The sequence below is a fragment of the Castor canadensis genome, chromosome 2 (genome assembly GCF_047511655.1).
Source record: "Castor canadensis chromosome 2, mCasCan1.hap1v2, whole genome shotgun sequence".
In the NCBI taxonomy this organism is placed as follows: domain Eukaryota; kingdom Metazoa; phylum Chordata; class Mammalia; order Rodentia; family Castoridae; genus Castor; species Castor canadensis.
In genome coordinates, this window is record NC_133387.1 from 105,249,847 (window position 1) to 105,264,449 (window position 14,603).

Sequence of the window (14,603 nt, forward strand, 5' to 3'; positions counted from 1 at the left end):
CACAGCTCCAGAGCCCTGGAGGTCCTCAGGGACACAGTGCATATTTCAGGAACGAATGAATGAATGAATGAATGAACGTCTGAATTGAATGGGAGGCATTGCAGCAAGTTCTTGCTGGGAGGGTGGATCCTATGCCAGCCTCCTCAGACATGGCCACCAGGGGGTGCAAGAGTGCAGGCAGACAGCCTCCCTGGGTCATCCTTGCCTGGCATACCCTGAGCAAAGGTGGGACGTCCAGGTGGAGGCCCCAGGCCCCAGGACTCAGCCACCCAGGACTCTGGATTGAGCCCCAACCATCCCTCCCATCTTTCATTTCCCATGCTCCAGCCATTCCCCTGGTGAGGAGGGAGGGAGAGTCAGTGCTGGCCCAGAAGGAACAGGTACTCTGAGATGGTCTCCCCTTACCTCTCAGCAACATACAAGTCCCTTGACTAACCCAGCCTGAGGCTGCTCTGCATCTAGCCAGACAGGACAGCTGAGACTCAAGTAACCCAAGATCCAGACCAGAGGTCCAACTTCAGGGGTGGTCCCACGTGTCAGCTGGGGTCACTCACCTTAAGCTGAGCATTTCAGCTTTGGGATAAAGACAAGAGCTTTAAGTTTTAGTGGAGGAAGAACGGGGGCAGGGCAAAGATGTGATGGGATCCATCAAAGCCTGGCCAGGATAAGAAAGTCATTTTCACTGGAGGATGGCCTTGTCTAAACTTGTCACAAGATAATATCATCGGTCCTGTCCTTCCTGGATTCCAAGGTGACTACAGGAGAGAATGACTCAGAACAAAGACAGCTACCACATGGAGGCAGGGATGCCAAGGTTTTCTCTTTGGCGGTACTGGGATTTGAACTCAGGGCCTCAAACGTGCTAGGCAGATGTTCTACCACTTGAGCCACTCCACCAGCCCCCAAGCCAAGTTTTTATACAAAGCAGTTTCTAAGTATCTGTTACAAAAGTGGACCCACAGGGGTGCCCACCCGCCACGTGGTTCTGGCTTTAACAGTGGGAGAAAGCCCACCCCCACCCCCTTCCCAGGCAGATCTCCAGGGTGGACTTGGGCTGCAGAGGGCACAAGGAGTGCCTGCCCTCCCTCACTGCTGCCTCCACAACCAGGATCGCAGCTGGCCTGTCTTGCCCTATCTCTCTTCCAGGCTGTCACACCCCGATCCTCCAGGATACCCTACCCTAACTCTTCCCACCATACAATACCTTCTGCTCTTCCCAAAAAAGGATCTGAGTGCTTTTCCACTCCAAGGAACATTCTGTTAATTGCTTCTGGTTTCTCTGTTTTCTACTCAAATTTGGATTTTTTTTTCTTTTTTGTGGTACTGGGGTTTGAACACAGGGCCTACACCTTGAGCTACTCCACCAGCCCTTTTCTGTGAAGGGTTTTTTTGAGATAGGATCTCTTAAACTATTTGCCTGGGATGGCTTTAAACTGTGATCCTCCTGATCTCTGCCTCCTGAGTAGCTGGGATTACAGGCGTGAGCCACCATTGTCCAGCTTGTAGATTCATCTTCCTGAGGCAAAGTTCTAATGGAGATTGGGGGGGGGGGGAGGTGGGGGGGTGGTTGTTCTCATGCAAATACTTAAAATTCCTCCAGGGCCATCTCCATCCAAACAAATCTGCCCTCTGAACGTTCAGGAATCTTGTGAACCTATCTCTTGTCCCCTACTGCAGGCCAGTTCACTTTTCCAGAATGTCACACTTCACAAGTGGGCAATAAATATCCATGACCTAACAGAATGTCACACGCAGTGGGATGATAAATGGATTCATGGGATGGATGAGTGATTTTCAAGTTGTCCTCTTCTGAATCTGAATCCAAGTGCAAAGCTTATCCAATGACAAGTTTAGGATTGATTCCACACACAGCTTGGTTCATCACTGCAGCTAACCTACAAGGAGGTACTACAGCCTCATTTCTCAAGGGAGGGGGTACCCAGGCACCCAAACCAGCACACAGCCCACCCAGCTCTGAGATCTGGGTATGCCTGAAATCACTCATCTTGATACTCTGATCGTATTTAGATACAGTTTAGATGCTATGCAGGTGACTTAAACTTTTTTCAAGGAAGTCATTAAGAGTGCACTTGTAGCTGGTAGCTGGGTGCCGTGGCTCACATTTGTAATCCCAGCTATTCAGGAGGCAGAGATCAGGAGGATCACAGTTTAAAGCCAGCCTGGGGCAAATAGTTTACAAGATCCTACCTTGAAAATACCAAACACAAAGCAAGGCTGGAGGAGTGGCTCAAGTGGTAGAGTCCCTGCCTAGCAAGTGTGAGGCCATGAGTTCAAACCCCAGTACAAAGAAAAAAGGAATTTCAATAATTTTTCTAAAGATCTACTACATTAGGCATTGAAGTGGTTGTTGTTGTTTGCTTGTTTTTTCTGTTTGTTTCTGTTTATTGAGCCAGGGTCTTGCTATGTAGTCCAGGTTGGTCTGGACCTTGGGATCCTCCTGCCTCTGTCCTCTGAGTGCTGGGATTATACAAAAGAACCTCCATGCCCAGTTGTTGAAGTGTTTATGTTGTCTGATTATGTGTGTGTGTATGTGAGGCACTGGGGCTTGAACTCAGGGCCTGCACTTGAGCCACTCCACCAGCCCTATTTTTATGTTAGGTTTTTTCAAGATAGGGTCTCGTGAACCATTTCCTGAGCTGGCCTTGAACTGTGATCCTCCTGATCTCTGCCTGCTGAGTAGCTAGGATTACAGGCATGAGCTACTGACACCTGGCTCTGATTTTTTTTTTAATTGACCTATCCTACTAAGTTTACAAAATGTATTTACTAGTAAAGATTTCTATTTGGGAACTGGAGGAATGGCTCTAGTGGTAGAGCACCTGCCTAGCAAGTGTGAGGCCCTGAGTTTCAAACCCTAGTGTGTCAAAGAAAGAACATTTTCTATTTGGAACAGCCTGGGGTTGTGATGCTCTGGAGCCCTAGGGGTGGGGGGTTAGGAGGTAGTTTAGACATGGTCAGCCTGTGCCTTTGCATGGGTTCCTTTTCTATGATGCAGAGAAGAAGCCTTATCTAAACTGCGTAACTAGCCTCAAAGGTCTGTTCTGTCGGTTTCTTCCCCAGAACAAAATCACACAAACTTCGCCCAGACACACGCACACACACAAGGAGCACACTTCCTGGAAGGGTCCCAACCCTGTGCTCATGTGTCAGGTCTGAAATGTGGGCCAGGGAAAAACCACATCCACAACGTGAAGGTCACCAGCTGCCGCCTTTCCGAAGAGACCAGAAGTGCAGGCGTGTTTTCACCCAGCCTCACATCCTGAAGCCTTTGAAACTTTTTCATTCTGTTAATCTTTATCAAGTGATTAGAAATTGTACCAGAAAAGAAGTCTCAAAATATAGGCTGCTCAGATGCCAGAGTCTGAATAAATTAAAGCTAGAGGTCTAAAACTAAAATTAAAAGGAAATTAGAATTCGGGTTTTTTTTTCTGTTGTTTTAAAGTGCGAAGTCAGGCTCACACCTGTAATCCTGACTACTTGGGAGACTGAAAAGAAGTCTCAAAATATAGGCTGCTCAGATGCCAGAGTCTGAATAAATTAAAGCTAGAGGTCTAAAACTAAAATTAAAAGGAAATTAGAATTCGGGTTTTTTTTTCTGTTGTTTTAAAGTGCGAAGTCAGGCTCACACCTGTAATCCTGACTACTTGGGAGACTGAGGTAGGGAGGACTGTGGTTTGAGGCCAGCCTGGGGAAATAGTTCTCAAGACCCCATCTCCAAAATAACCAAGGCAAAATGGATTGGAGGTGTGGCTCAACTGGTAAGGCACCTGCTTTGCAAATGTGAAGCCCTGAGTTCAAATCCCAGTCCCACTAAAATAAAAAAGTACAAAATTGTGAGTGCCCACAAAAGGGCTTCAACTTGGAGCTATCCCCAGAGGGTCCTGGCGACTCTGCTGATGTGGCAGTGACTGTTCACTCATCGAGGCCATCGAAGGCCAGACAGCTCTGCCTGGCTGTCCTCCTTTGATGCTCAACCTTGGAAGCTGCCACCATGGTAGGAGGAAGCCCAGGCCCCCTGGAGCAGCTCCAGATGTGTTTGGCCAGGGGTCCCAGCTGGAGTCTCACTGTGGCTGGTATGTGAGTGACAGACATGTCCAATGGCTCCAACCCCAGCCTTAGCCATGCCTGCTGATATTGAGTGACACCCATGAGCTGTCCCCACTGAACCCTGACAAACTGCAGATTCGTGAGCCAAATCAATGTGGCATTGCTTTTAACCACTAAGTTTTGGAAGGGACCTGGGGTCCTGGAAGAGCTGATGTCCCTGGGGACACCCAGGAGGAGGGAGAAGGTTGGGGAGGACACAACAGGTACAAGACCTGGGACAAGGCATCAAGCGGAGAAGAAGCAACCACCTCGCCACCCAGGTCAGAGGCAGAATCCTATGGAGGGAGCACATGGAGGCCATCCGAGACGGGGCTCACGTCTCTCTCAGGGCTTCTGAGTCAGTCACAAACTCATGTTTGCATTGCCCTTTCAGCTCAGAGGGCACCTGGTCACAGAAATAATATGAATATAGTGTGTGTCACCGCACTGGCCACACATGGTAAGACAGTGACTACAGGGCTCCATCAGCTGGCTCTGCTTTGACTGCCAGTCTCTCTCGGCCAAGATCAGGTTTAACTAACCCTGAATCCAGCAACTAGTAGGCACTCAAACACAGGGGTGATTTCCAAGTAGATCTACATCTGCGTGTACCCACACTGAACATGTGACAGTTGGATGCCCATGTCCCAGAATGCATCAGGGGAAGCTCTATTAGACTGCATTTTTTTTGTGTGGTACTGGATTTTAAACTCAGAGCCTTCACCTTGAGCCACTCCACCAGCTCTTTGTGTGTGTGTGTGTGTGTGTGTGTGTGTGTGTGTGTGTGTGCGCGAGGTGTAGTTTCCAGATAGGGTCCCCTGAACTATTTGCCTGGGCTGGCTTTGAACCATGATCCTCCTGATCTCTGCCTCCTGAGTAACAAGGATGACAGGCGTCAGCCTCCAGCACCTGGGTGGACTGCATTTTGAAGCAAGGCTGGGGATAAGAACCACTCTGAGAGTCCAGGTCGGGGGCAGAAGTCAGTGATCTCCCCCAGAAGGAAAGGGGCTTCTGGTAGATGGCTGACTTGAGGGCAGGGGCTGCCTGGAGAAGAGTCCTGGTTACAGCACCATTCACACTCTGCCCAGAGAAACACTCCCATTTTCCCTCTTCTTGCCTAAAAGCAGGCGTGGGTCCTTCTGGTGCCCAGACCTGAGTCCTTGGGGACGAATGGGAGGACATTAGCATGTTCTGAGGATGAGATAAGCTAAAATCAAGTTAGTTCGGGACTCACAGAAAAATATCACATCTCAGATTGACCATGTTCTGGCTCAGGAATCATCCTCACCTGGCTGGGAACCGCCCATGCCCCGCCCCACTCACTGATCATTGGATGGGAATCACCTGGCTCCTCCCTTCCCATAGGTGAGTAGTTTTAAAAGCACCTGGGGAAGAGAAGCATTCTCTCTCTGCCTGCAGAGTCCACCTGTATCCATCATGCTCCCTTCCCTAACTTTTAATAAACTCCATTTCCACCCATGTGTCCTGCCATGGGTTCTTCCCGAGGGACACAAAGAATTCGGAAGTCTTCTGATCACAGACTGCACCAGCGTCGTTAGCAAGGAGACAGGCCTTCCACCAAGTCCGCCATCACCTCTGAGAACCCATTGCCTAGTAGGGTGTCAGGTGAACGCAGGTCTTGCTCCCTTTCAATCTCGGATGAGCCGAGACTAATGTTTACCCATGGAACTTTGGTTTGCTGAATCCAGCAAAACCGTGCTGAAGGCCACACAGCCCGTGGGACAGAGACCAATGCCTCCAGACACCAGTGTCCCTCAGCGACCAGAGCTAAGAGAACAAATGAAAGAAAATGCCAGGACTTGAGGTATGGCTCAAGAGGTAAAGCACCTGCTTTGCAAGCACAAATCCCTAAATTCAAATCCCAGTCCCACCAAAAAAAAAAGAACGAAAGAAAGAAAATGCCAGAGGGAAAGTAAGGAAAGGAAGGCACTGAGAAGACTGAGTTAAGCGTGGACTCCTGTCATCTGCAGCACCAGGAACACAGCGAGGCCCTTTTACAATTGAGATTTTATTTTGAAAAAAAAAATCATTTATTTATTCCTTTTTTTGTTTTTTTGTGGGACTGGGGCTTGAACTCAGGGCTTTGTACTTGCAAAGCAGGTGCTCTACTGCTGAGCCATGCACCCAGCCCTTTTTGTTTTAGTCATTTTTCAGATAGAGGGTCTCACGTTTTTGACCTGGGCCAGCCTCTGACAGATATCCTCCTACATAGCTGGGACTACAGGTGTGTACCTGCATACCTGACTTAATGATTCAGATGGAGGCATAACTAACTTCTTGCCCAGACTGGCCTTGAACAGTGATCCTCCCAATCTCTGCCTCCCAAGTAGCTAGCTGGGATTACAGACGTGAGCCACCACATTTGGCCCTGGACTCAGTCCTTCTGCCCTGCCTTCTGTCTGTCTCCTCTCTCTCTCTCTCTCTCTCTTTCTCTCTCTCTCTCTCTCTCTTCCTTCTCAGTGCTGGGCATGGAACCCAGGGCCTCACAAATGCTATCCACCCCCCAGCCCTATACTGCCACATCTGAACTGCTATTGAGCACCTTGTCTATCATAAGGAAATCCTTCATTGTTAGCATTTGCAAAGCAACTACACTGGAAAACATGGGAATTTTAAATAAAAGGAAAAAAATCACCTGTAATTCTACCAGACCCACAAATAAAATTGCTCACTTTCTCTGTTCCTTCAAGCCTGTCTATATCCACAAGTGAACTTGAACCAGGGCAGTGCTCTGCCACACAAGAGGGAGTTACTGTGGTCTTTCTTGTGTTCTTTTCAAATCCTGACTTAGCTTATCTTTTGTTAACCTTTCTCACTGGTGTTAGCTCTGTACTCTTTTTTTTTTTTGGCAGCACTGGGGTTTGAACTCAGAGCCTCATGTTTGCTGGGCAGGTGCTCTACCACTTGAACCACTCCACCAGCCCTTTTTGTGTGCATGTGTTGGGGATTTTTTTTTTTTTTTTTTTTTTTTTTTGGTGCGTTGGCCGGTAATCGAACCTGGTATGTTGGGTATTTTTTAGATAGAGTGGATCTCCTGAACTATTTGACTATTTGCCTGAGCTGGTTTTGAACCATGATCCTCCTGATCTCTGCCTCCTGAGTAGCTAGGATTACAGGTGTGAGCCACCAGCGCCTGGTTTAGTAAATTTTTAATAATAGATAGTTTAAAAATATTTCTTGCTTCACTTGAGTTAAGAAGAGAAGCAATTCAAGTGAGGAGAACAAAGATGGGGCAGGAGATACACCCTGGCTCCAGCAGGCAGGAAAACACCACGGGGCCAATTTATGTAAAGGGATGAGAGTATGGGCCTTGCCCTCAGAAGCTCTGGAGAGAGGGGCTCTGCCCTTTGGGTGGCCGGCTCCATTTCTGATCCTGGGCAAATCCAGACAGCTGCTGCTGGAGAGCAGATGGCCTGGCTGGGCCTCTGATGGTGGAGACAGTAGGGTGAGTGAGGCCCTGGAAGAAGTCCAGCCACATGGAGCCCAAGATGGACTCAGAAACTGCAGGCACAGGGAGTGGGGACCAACATTGACAGAAAGACCAGGATTGGTGGTCTAGAGATGGTTCCCACTGCAAAAGCAATTAAAGCTCAAGGGACAGGGGGAAGCCCCAGGGGCAGCAGGGCAGAAGCCAGCAGTAGGTGGTGATTACAGCAGGCACACAAGATGACACTGGGTGTAGGAACAGATCCATGAGGACCCCATGTGGGGAAGGCCCAGGTGGATGTCAGCATGAAGGTGGTGGCTCCTGGGAGGGTGGAGAGGATCACTGTTTATAGCCAGCCTGGGCAAATAATTTGAGAGACCCTATCTCGAAAAAACTCATCACAAAAAATTGACCAACAAGTAGTAGAGCGCCTGCCTAGCGAGTGTGAGGCTGAGTTCAAAACTCAGTGCCACCACAAATAAAATAAATAAATTGGTAAATAAACATAACCTACATTTTTAGTAGCACATATTAATCATGAAAAGTGGGGGACATTTGCATACATGCATAGAACATACTAGAATCATATTTGCTCCTATTACTCTTTCTTATGCTTTTTCTTTTCTTTTGGTGGTACTGGGGTTTGAACTCAGGGCTTCCTGCTTGTGAGGCAGGTGTTCTACCAGTTGAGCCATGCCTCCAGCCCTACAGTCTTTTAATCTTTCTTGAAATTAAAAAAAAAAAATTGAGTTTGGCCAGGTGACTCACACTTGTAAGCCTAGATACACAGGAGGCAGAGATCAGAAGGATAGAAGTTCAAAGCCAGCCCAGGCAAATAGTTCTCGAGACCCTATCTCAAAAAAACCCTTCATAAAAAACGGCTGGTGGAGTGGCTCAAGGTGTAAACCCCTAGGTCAAACCCCAGTATTGCCAAAAAACAAAACAAAAAATAAAAAAAAAGCTCAAAACAGCACATCCCTTAATTCTCCTTTCATCTTTAGCAGGTCTTCAGTTTTTGCCTTTCAGGACATTGACAGTTTTGCAGGGGTGTTTCATAGCCTGCCATCTTGTAGCATTTCACCTGGTGTGAGTGTGTCTTTTGTTTCCTAAGGATTAGAGGTAGGCTTGCATTTTTGGTAGGAACACCTCAGGACTGAGGCTCTGTCCTTGGTGACTGAATGAGGCTGTTCACCATGTCCATTGTCCCATTCCTGCTGATTGTTAATGTGTTCACTGCCACATTTACCACTCAGAGTTGCTACTTTGTAATTCATACACATTGCTGCTGAAAAGCTTTGAAACTGTAAACATCCAGGCTACCCTGAGAACTTTCACCCACTGCCTCCAATTCCTTCCTTTCTTCCTTCCTTCCTTCCCTCTCTTTCTCTTTTCTTACCCTCCAACCCTCTCCTTTCCCTCCCTTCCCCATCCCCTCCACCTTTATGGATCTTTTCTTTTTGTATGTGGAACTCAGGACTTCACACTTGCAAAGCAGGTGATCTACCACTTGGGCCACACATCCAGTCCATTTTGCTCTGGTTATTTTGGAGATGGGGGTCTTGTGAACTCTTTGTCGAAGCTGGCCTCAAACCATGATCCTCCTACTCCAGCCTCTCAAGTAACCAGGTGTAAACCACCTGCAGCTGGCTCTGGCTTTCATTTATCTATTTATGTCAGCACTATATGTTGGCCAACATTCTGCAGCTCATAAGCCGCTACTGTCATTATTTGATGCTTAAGTGGTCTCAGATTAGCTAACAGGAGCATCCCTTTGACATGTCCTCTCATTTTCCTGTGCACTTTCTTCCTGAGACAGGGTAGTCTGGCTCAACTTGTACTTTCTCCAACAAAGTCTGGTTCCTTTCAACAGAAAATTTGATTAAGAGACCAAGATCCGGACTGGTGGAGTAGCTCAAATGGTAGAGTGCCTGCCTAGCAAGCATGAGGCCCTGAGTTCAAACCCCAGTACCACAAAAAAAAAAAAAAAAAAAAAAAAGAGAGACCAAGATCTGCTGGCGGAGTGGCTCAATTGGTTAGAGCTCCTGCCTTACAAGCACAAAGCTCTGAGTTAAAATCCCAGTGCCCTGCACCCCATGGAAAAAAGAAAAAGAATCCAAGAAAAAAATAAAAAGAATCCAAGACCTGATGTTGGATGTACTCGTTCCCAGCAGGGCACTGTGGCTTCCAGGAAATAAATATGTATAAATACATAACCCACACCTCTGTGTCCATCTGTGTGTATTTCTGTATCTATCTGTGTATATATGCATGCATGTCTTTCCATCTGGGTGTGTACATGTATGTGTGTGCATTTCTATACCTGAGTGTAGATATGTATGTGTGCGTATTTCTCTATATATGAGTAATCATTTGTATATTTCTTTCTTTGTTTAATTTGATGGTACTGGGGTTTGAATTCACGCCCTCATACTTGCTAGGCAGGGGCTCTACCACTTAAGCCCCTCCACTAGCCCTTGTTTGTGTGGTATTTTGGAGATAGGGTCTTGAGAACTACTTGCCTGGGGCTGGATTCGAAGTGAGATCCTCCTGATCACTGCCTCCTGAGTAGCTGGGATTACAGGTGTGAACCAAAGGCTACGGGCTCTTTTGTATATTTCTATACCTATGGCATGTTTGTGTGTGTAATGAAACCATGTGTTCACACCAATGTCTCTGACTCTAATCCAGTCTCATAGGGTTTGTTCTCATCTCTGTTCCTATATTTGTAACTTCCTTCAGTCAACCAAATTTTAAAGGCTGTGAATCCCATTCGGGCCATGATCCTCAACAACAGCCCCAGAAAGCTGGTCTCTCATCGCATGGCCTTGCTTTGTGCTCGGCTCAGTCTTGGGCACCATCCAGCCTGTGTGAGACCCTTGCTGTAGTCATGCAGAAGGGCAGCCGGAGTACACGCAGGAGCCTGGTTCTGAGCCAGAAGGCCCTTCTGGAAGGTTCAGGGAGGCAGAAATAGGATCCCCAGGAAGTGGGGGTGCTGGTGGGCAGGGGAGCATGGGGATTTTCTGAGTGAGTGAGAAGCCAGAACAGATGGGCTGCTGGCCGGCTCTGCAGAAAGACCACAAGTGACCTACAGGGTGTTTGGAAAGGGCAAACCTGTTCTCCGTAGCAGCTGGGACAGAGCCCTAACTGGAGGCTTTGTGGCATAACAGCTGGCTCCAGATGGGACTGGGGCAGCTGAGAGTCTGGGAGGAGGCTCTGTACACTCAGCTGTTGGCGAGTGAGCCTCCCCCATCAGAGGCTTTGTGTGCAACCTTGCCCGGACAGTTGAGTGCATAGAAGAGGGCATTCGATACAACACCACGGGCCCTGGCCATGACCTCAAACCTGTCTGTTCACCACTGGCTGATATTCCCTCCCATTGCCTTGTACTAGGCCCCTTGAAGGCCATTGAATTTGGAGGATTCAACTTTTTTTTTTTTTTTGGTAATTCTGGGGTTTGAGCTCATGGTCTTTTGCTTGCAAAGCAGGCATTCTACTAGTTCATCCATGCCTCCATCCAGTCCTTTTTGCTTTAATTTTTTTCTATCTTCCTTTTTTTTTCAGATAGACTCTTGCATTTTTGCCCCCACTGGCCTTGGGCATCAATCCTCCCCACTACTCCTTCCTTGTAGCTGGGATTACAGGCATGAGCCACCACACTCAGTTCAACTTTCTTGTACAACAAATACACTTCCCAAAGAATGACAAAAGTCCTAGCAACTCATGGTTGGCTAAAAACAGTAGGTCTTTTTAGACTATGGAGCCAGCCAGGAGATTTGTGGAGGAAGTTCAGCCACCCTCATGAATAACATTAACAAAGGCAGAGACATTTCTGGGTATTACCCGGCCACTGAGCTGTCTGCATATGGTGTTCCCTGTCAGTCAGGGCAGCTCTGGGAGGTGCAGATGGCTCTTGGAATGAAGGAACTCACCCCCGGTGCTAGGCAGGGGCCAGGCTTATCCCAAGGCTCCATTCTGCTGCCTATGCAGGTCGAGCAGAGCAGGGAAGCCGGGCTGAGAGCCTCCTAGTCTCTGGAATGCCCAGAAACAAAGCTGAATGTGTGTGTGTGTGTGTGTGTGTGTGTGTGTGTGTGTGTGTGTGTGTGTGTATGTGACAAACTTGACTCCCTAGGAACCAGCACTCATGCCAACATTGATTTTTCACCTCACAGAATAAATAGCAGGTGCAGCTTCTGCCCAGAACCAGAGTAAGGCAATCGCTTCAGAGTGTGCAAGAAGCACCAACTTGTTTTCAGCCACACAAAGCTGAGAATTGTCAGTGGAGACCCGAGTGGGATATTTGGCTCAGAAGTGTCACGCTGTCATGTATTTGCAGTGTGATGGGAGGTGGGGGACTGGCCTGGGGTTCTTGAGTTGCCCGGCTGGAGTGGTGGCTCACCACACTAACTCCTTAAAAGCCATTGCCTTGGTGCTTCACTCCAGTTCACTTTTTTTTTGGCAGTACTGGGGTTTGAACTCAGGGCCTGCAGCTTGAGCCCCTTCATCAATCCTTTTTTGTAATAGTTGTTTTCGAGATAGGGTCTTGTGCCTTGAACCTCAATCTTCCTGATCATTGCCTCCTGAGTAGCTAGGATTACAGGCATGAGCTCCTGGAGCCCAGCTCTAGTTCATTTTCATCCTGAATGAGAAAGGGCAGAAAAGACCCCAGCTTCCAGCCAGTGCCGGTGGTTCATGCTGTAATCCTAGCCACTTAGGAGGCAGTGATCAGGAGGATTGCAGTTCAAAGCCAGCCCAGGCAAATAGTTCACAAGACCTTATCTCAAAAATATCAACACAAAATAGGACTGGTGGAGTGCCTAAGTGATAGAGCGCATGCCTAGTAGCCATGAGGCCTTAAGTTCAAACCCCAGTACTGCCAAAAAAATTAAAAAGATCCCAGCTTCCAACAACTCAAAGCCTCAAAGCAAGAGAGGATGACTTCGACTACAGATCTGGTCACAAACCCTTTCGGTGGTCCTCAGGCCCTTGCCTTCCCTGACCTGCCCTGCTTACCCTGGACCTTAAACCACCTCTCCCCCTCCTCCTGGTGGGCACACGGGCAGCCTTGCCCTTGCTGTGGGGAATTGGAATAAATAAAATGGCAGACGGGGCCAGAGTGTGATCAAGAAACACCTCCAAACTCAAAGTAAGGCAGATCACAAAATAACCAGCCTTCCTGCTTCAAAATGTCTCTGATGTGGAAGATGGAGACACCGGCCAAGCTCCACACTCTGAACGCTCTGGGGTCCTCCATGCTCAGAGGATACCATTAGGACACTTTGCCTAAAACCTGCAGATTGGGAAACAGCAGCATGTCTGCGCAAGTGTCTCTGCTGCCATTGTGGTGCTCCAGTTAGATAAGAAAATGTCCTGGTTTTGAGAAAGACACACAGAAGTGTTTGTTGGCAAGAGGCCTCATGCCTACACTTGACTTCCAGACAGTGAAGGAGGGAATACATCATAGAGATAGACACAGGGACAGGGAGGCTGACAGAGAGACAAAGAGACAAAGACTGATAGTGACAAAGAAACTGACAAGGAGAGACTGATAGAGAAACAGTGACAAAGAGATTGACACAGAGAGAGAAAGAGAGAGAAAGAGCCTGACAGAGAGAGAAAGACTGACAGAGAGATAGTGACAAAGAGAATGAGAGACAAAGACACACACACACACAGAGAGAGAAAGACTGACAGAGAGACTGACTGACACAGAGAGAGACAGAGACTGACATAGAGAGAGACTGACAGAGACAGTGACAAAGAGACTGACAGACAGGGAAAAACTGACAGAGAGACAAAGAGATTGACACACAGAGAGAGAAAGATCGACAGAGAGAGAGAGACAAAGGGACTGACAGAGAGAGTGACAAAGGGATTGACAGAGAGAGACAGGGACAGAGAGAAAAGCAAATATGGTCACATGTTAGTATTTGAGTGATTTGTGAAAGAGTACAGCTTGCAACTGTTCTTTGTTTTTTTGTTGGTTGGTTGTTTTGTTTGGTGGTACTGGGGTTTGAACTCAGGGCTTCACACTTGCTAGGCAGGTGCTCTACCACTTGAGCCACTTCTCCAGCCCTCTTGCAAATGTTCTTGAAGTTTGAATTTCAAGTTGACAAGAAAAAAAATAACAGGAAAAAAGGCAAAAGATGTATGCTCCCTACAATACGTGAGCCTTTCCTCATTCCCCTGGGCCCGTTCCCTTCAGTGCCTGCTTGGCCCTGCCAAGGCTGGCCATCTGAGGCCACTGGCCCCGCACTGGCCCCTCCCCCTTGCTGCCTCTCAGCCTGGCAAGGCCTCTGTCATCTGCCACCCGTGCCTGGCCTCCGTGATCCACCAAGGCATGTGCATTTGGGCCACCTTGCCTCTGCTCCTGCTCTGTGGCTCTCAGTACGGCCTCCTCTGCACATGGCCTCACTCTTAGACTCTTTCTGGGGTAAATGGTTCCAACTTTTCTCTCTCCTCTCATTTTCCAGGGCTGTGTCCTTTTCCCAAGTGCCCATCTGCCATGCCTGCTCCCGGCCTCTCTCCAGGGCTTGTCATGACTCCTTGGTGCTCTCCTGCCCTTCCTCAGCCTTGGAGCCCCTTGGGACTCTGCAACAGGACAACCTGTGCCCTGCTTCCATCCTTTTCTCGGGTCCCAGATTCACTGTAAGTGCTTTGAAGTCTCTTTTCCATCCCCTCCCCCAGCCCCAAAGTGGAAAAGTGTTAGAGAGACACAGCACTTAGAATGGGAAGCCCTGAGCTCCAGTCTCTGCTCCATCTCCTACAAACTGTGTGAATCCTGGTGCATTTCCAAGGCACTCATGTGCAGCTCTGTACAACTGTCCCCTGTGACCTCCAGTCATGGGTGCAATGGCCTCTCTCTCCTCGTCCTGTTCACTTGTCCTTGACTTCACAAGCCCCTCAAGGAGCCTAAGGCCCAAATTACCTGACTGCTGCCAAGTCCCCAAACCCACATCTCCATCACTTACTCCATGTGGACTCCGCCTGGGGTCCCACAGCCACTGGGATATCTCCCCTCCGGCATCCAGCCAGCTCCAACAGTTGGATC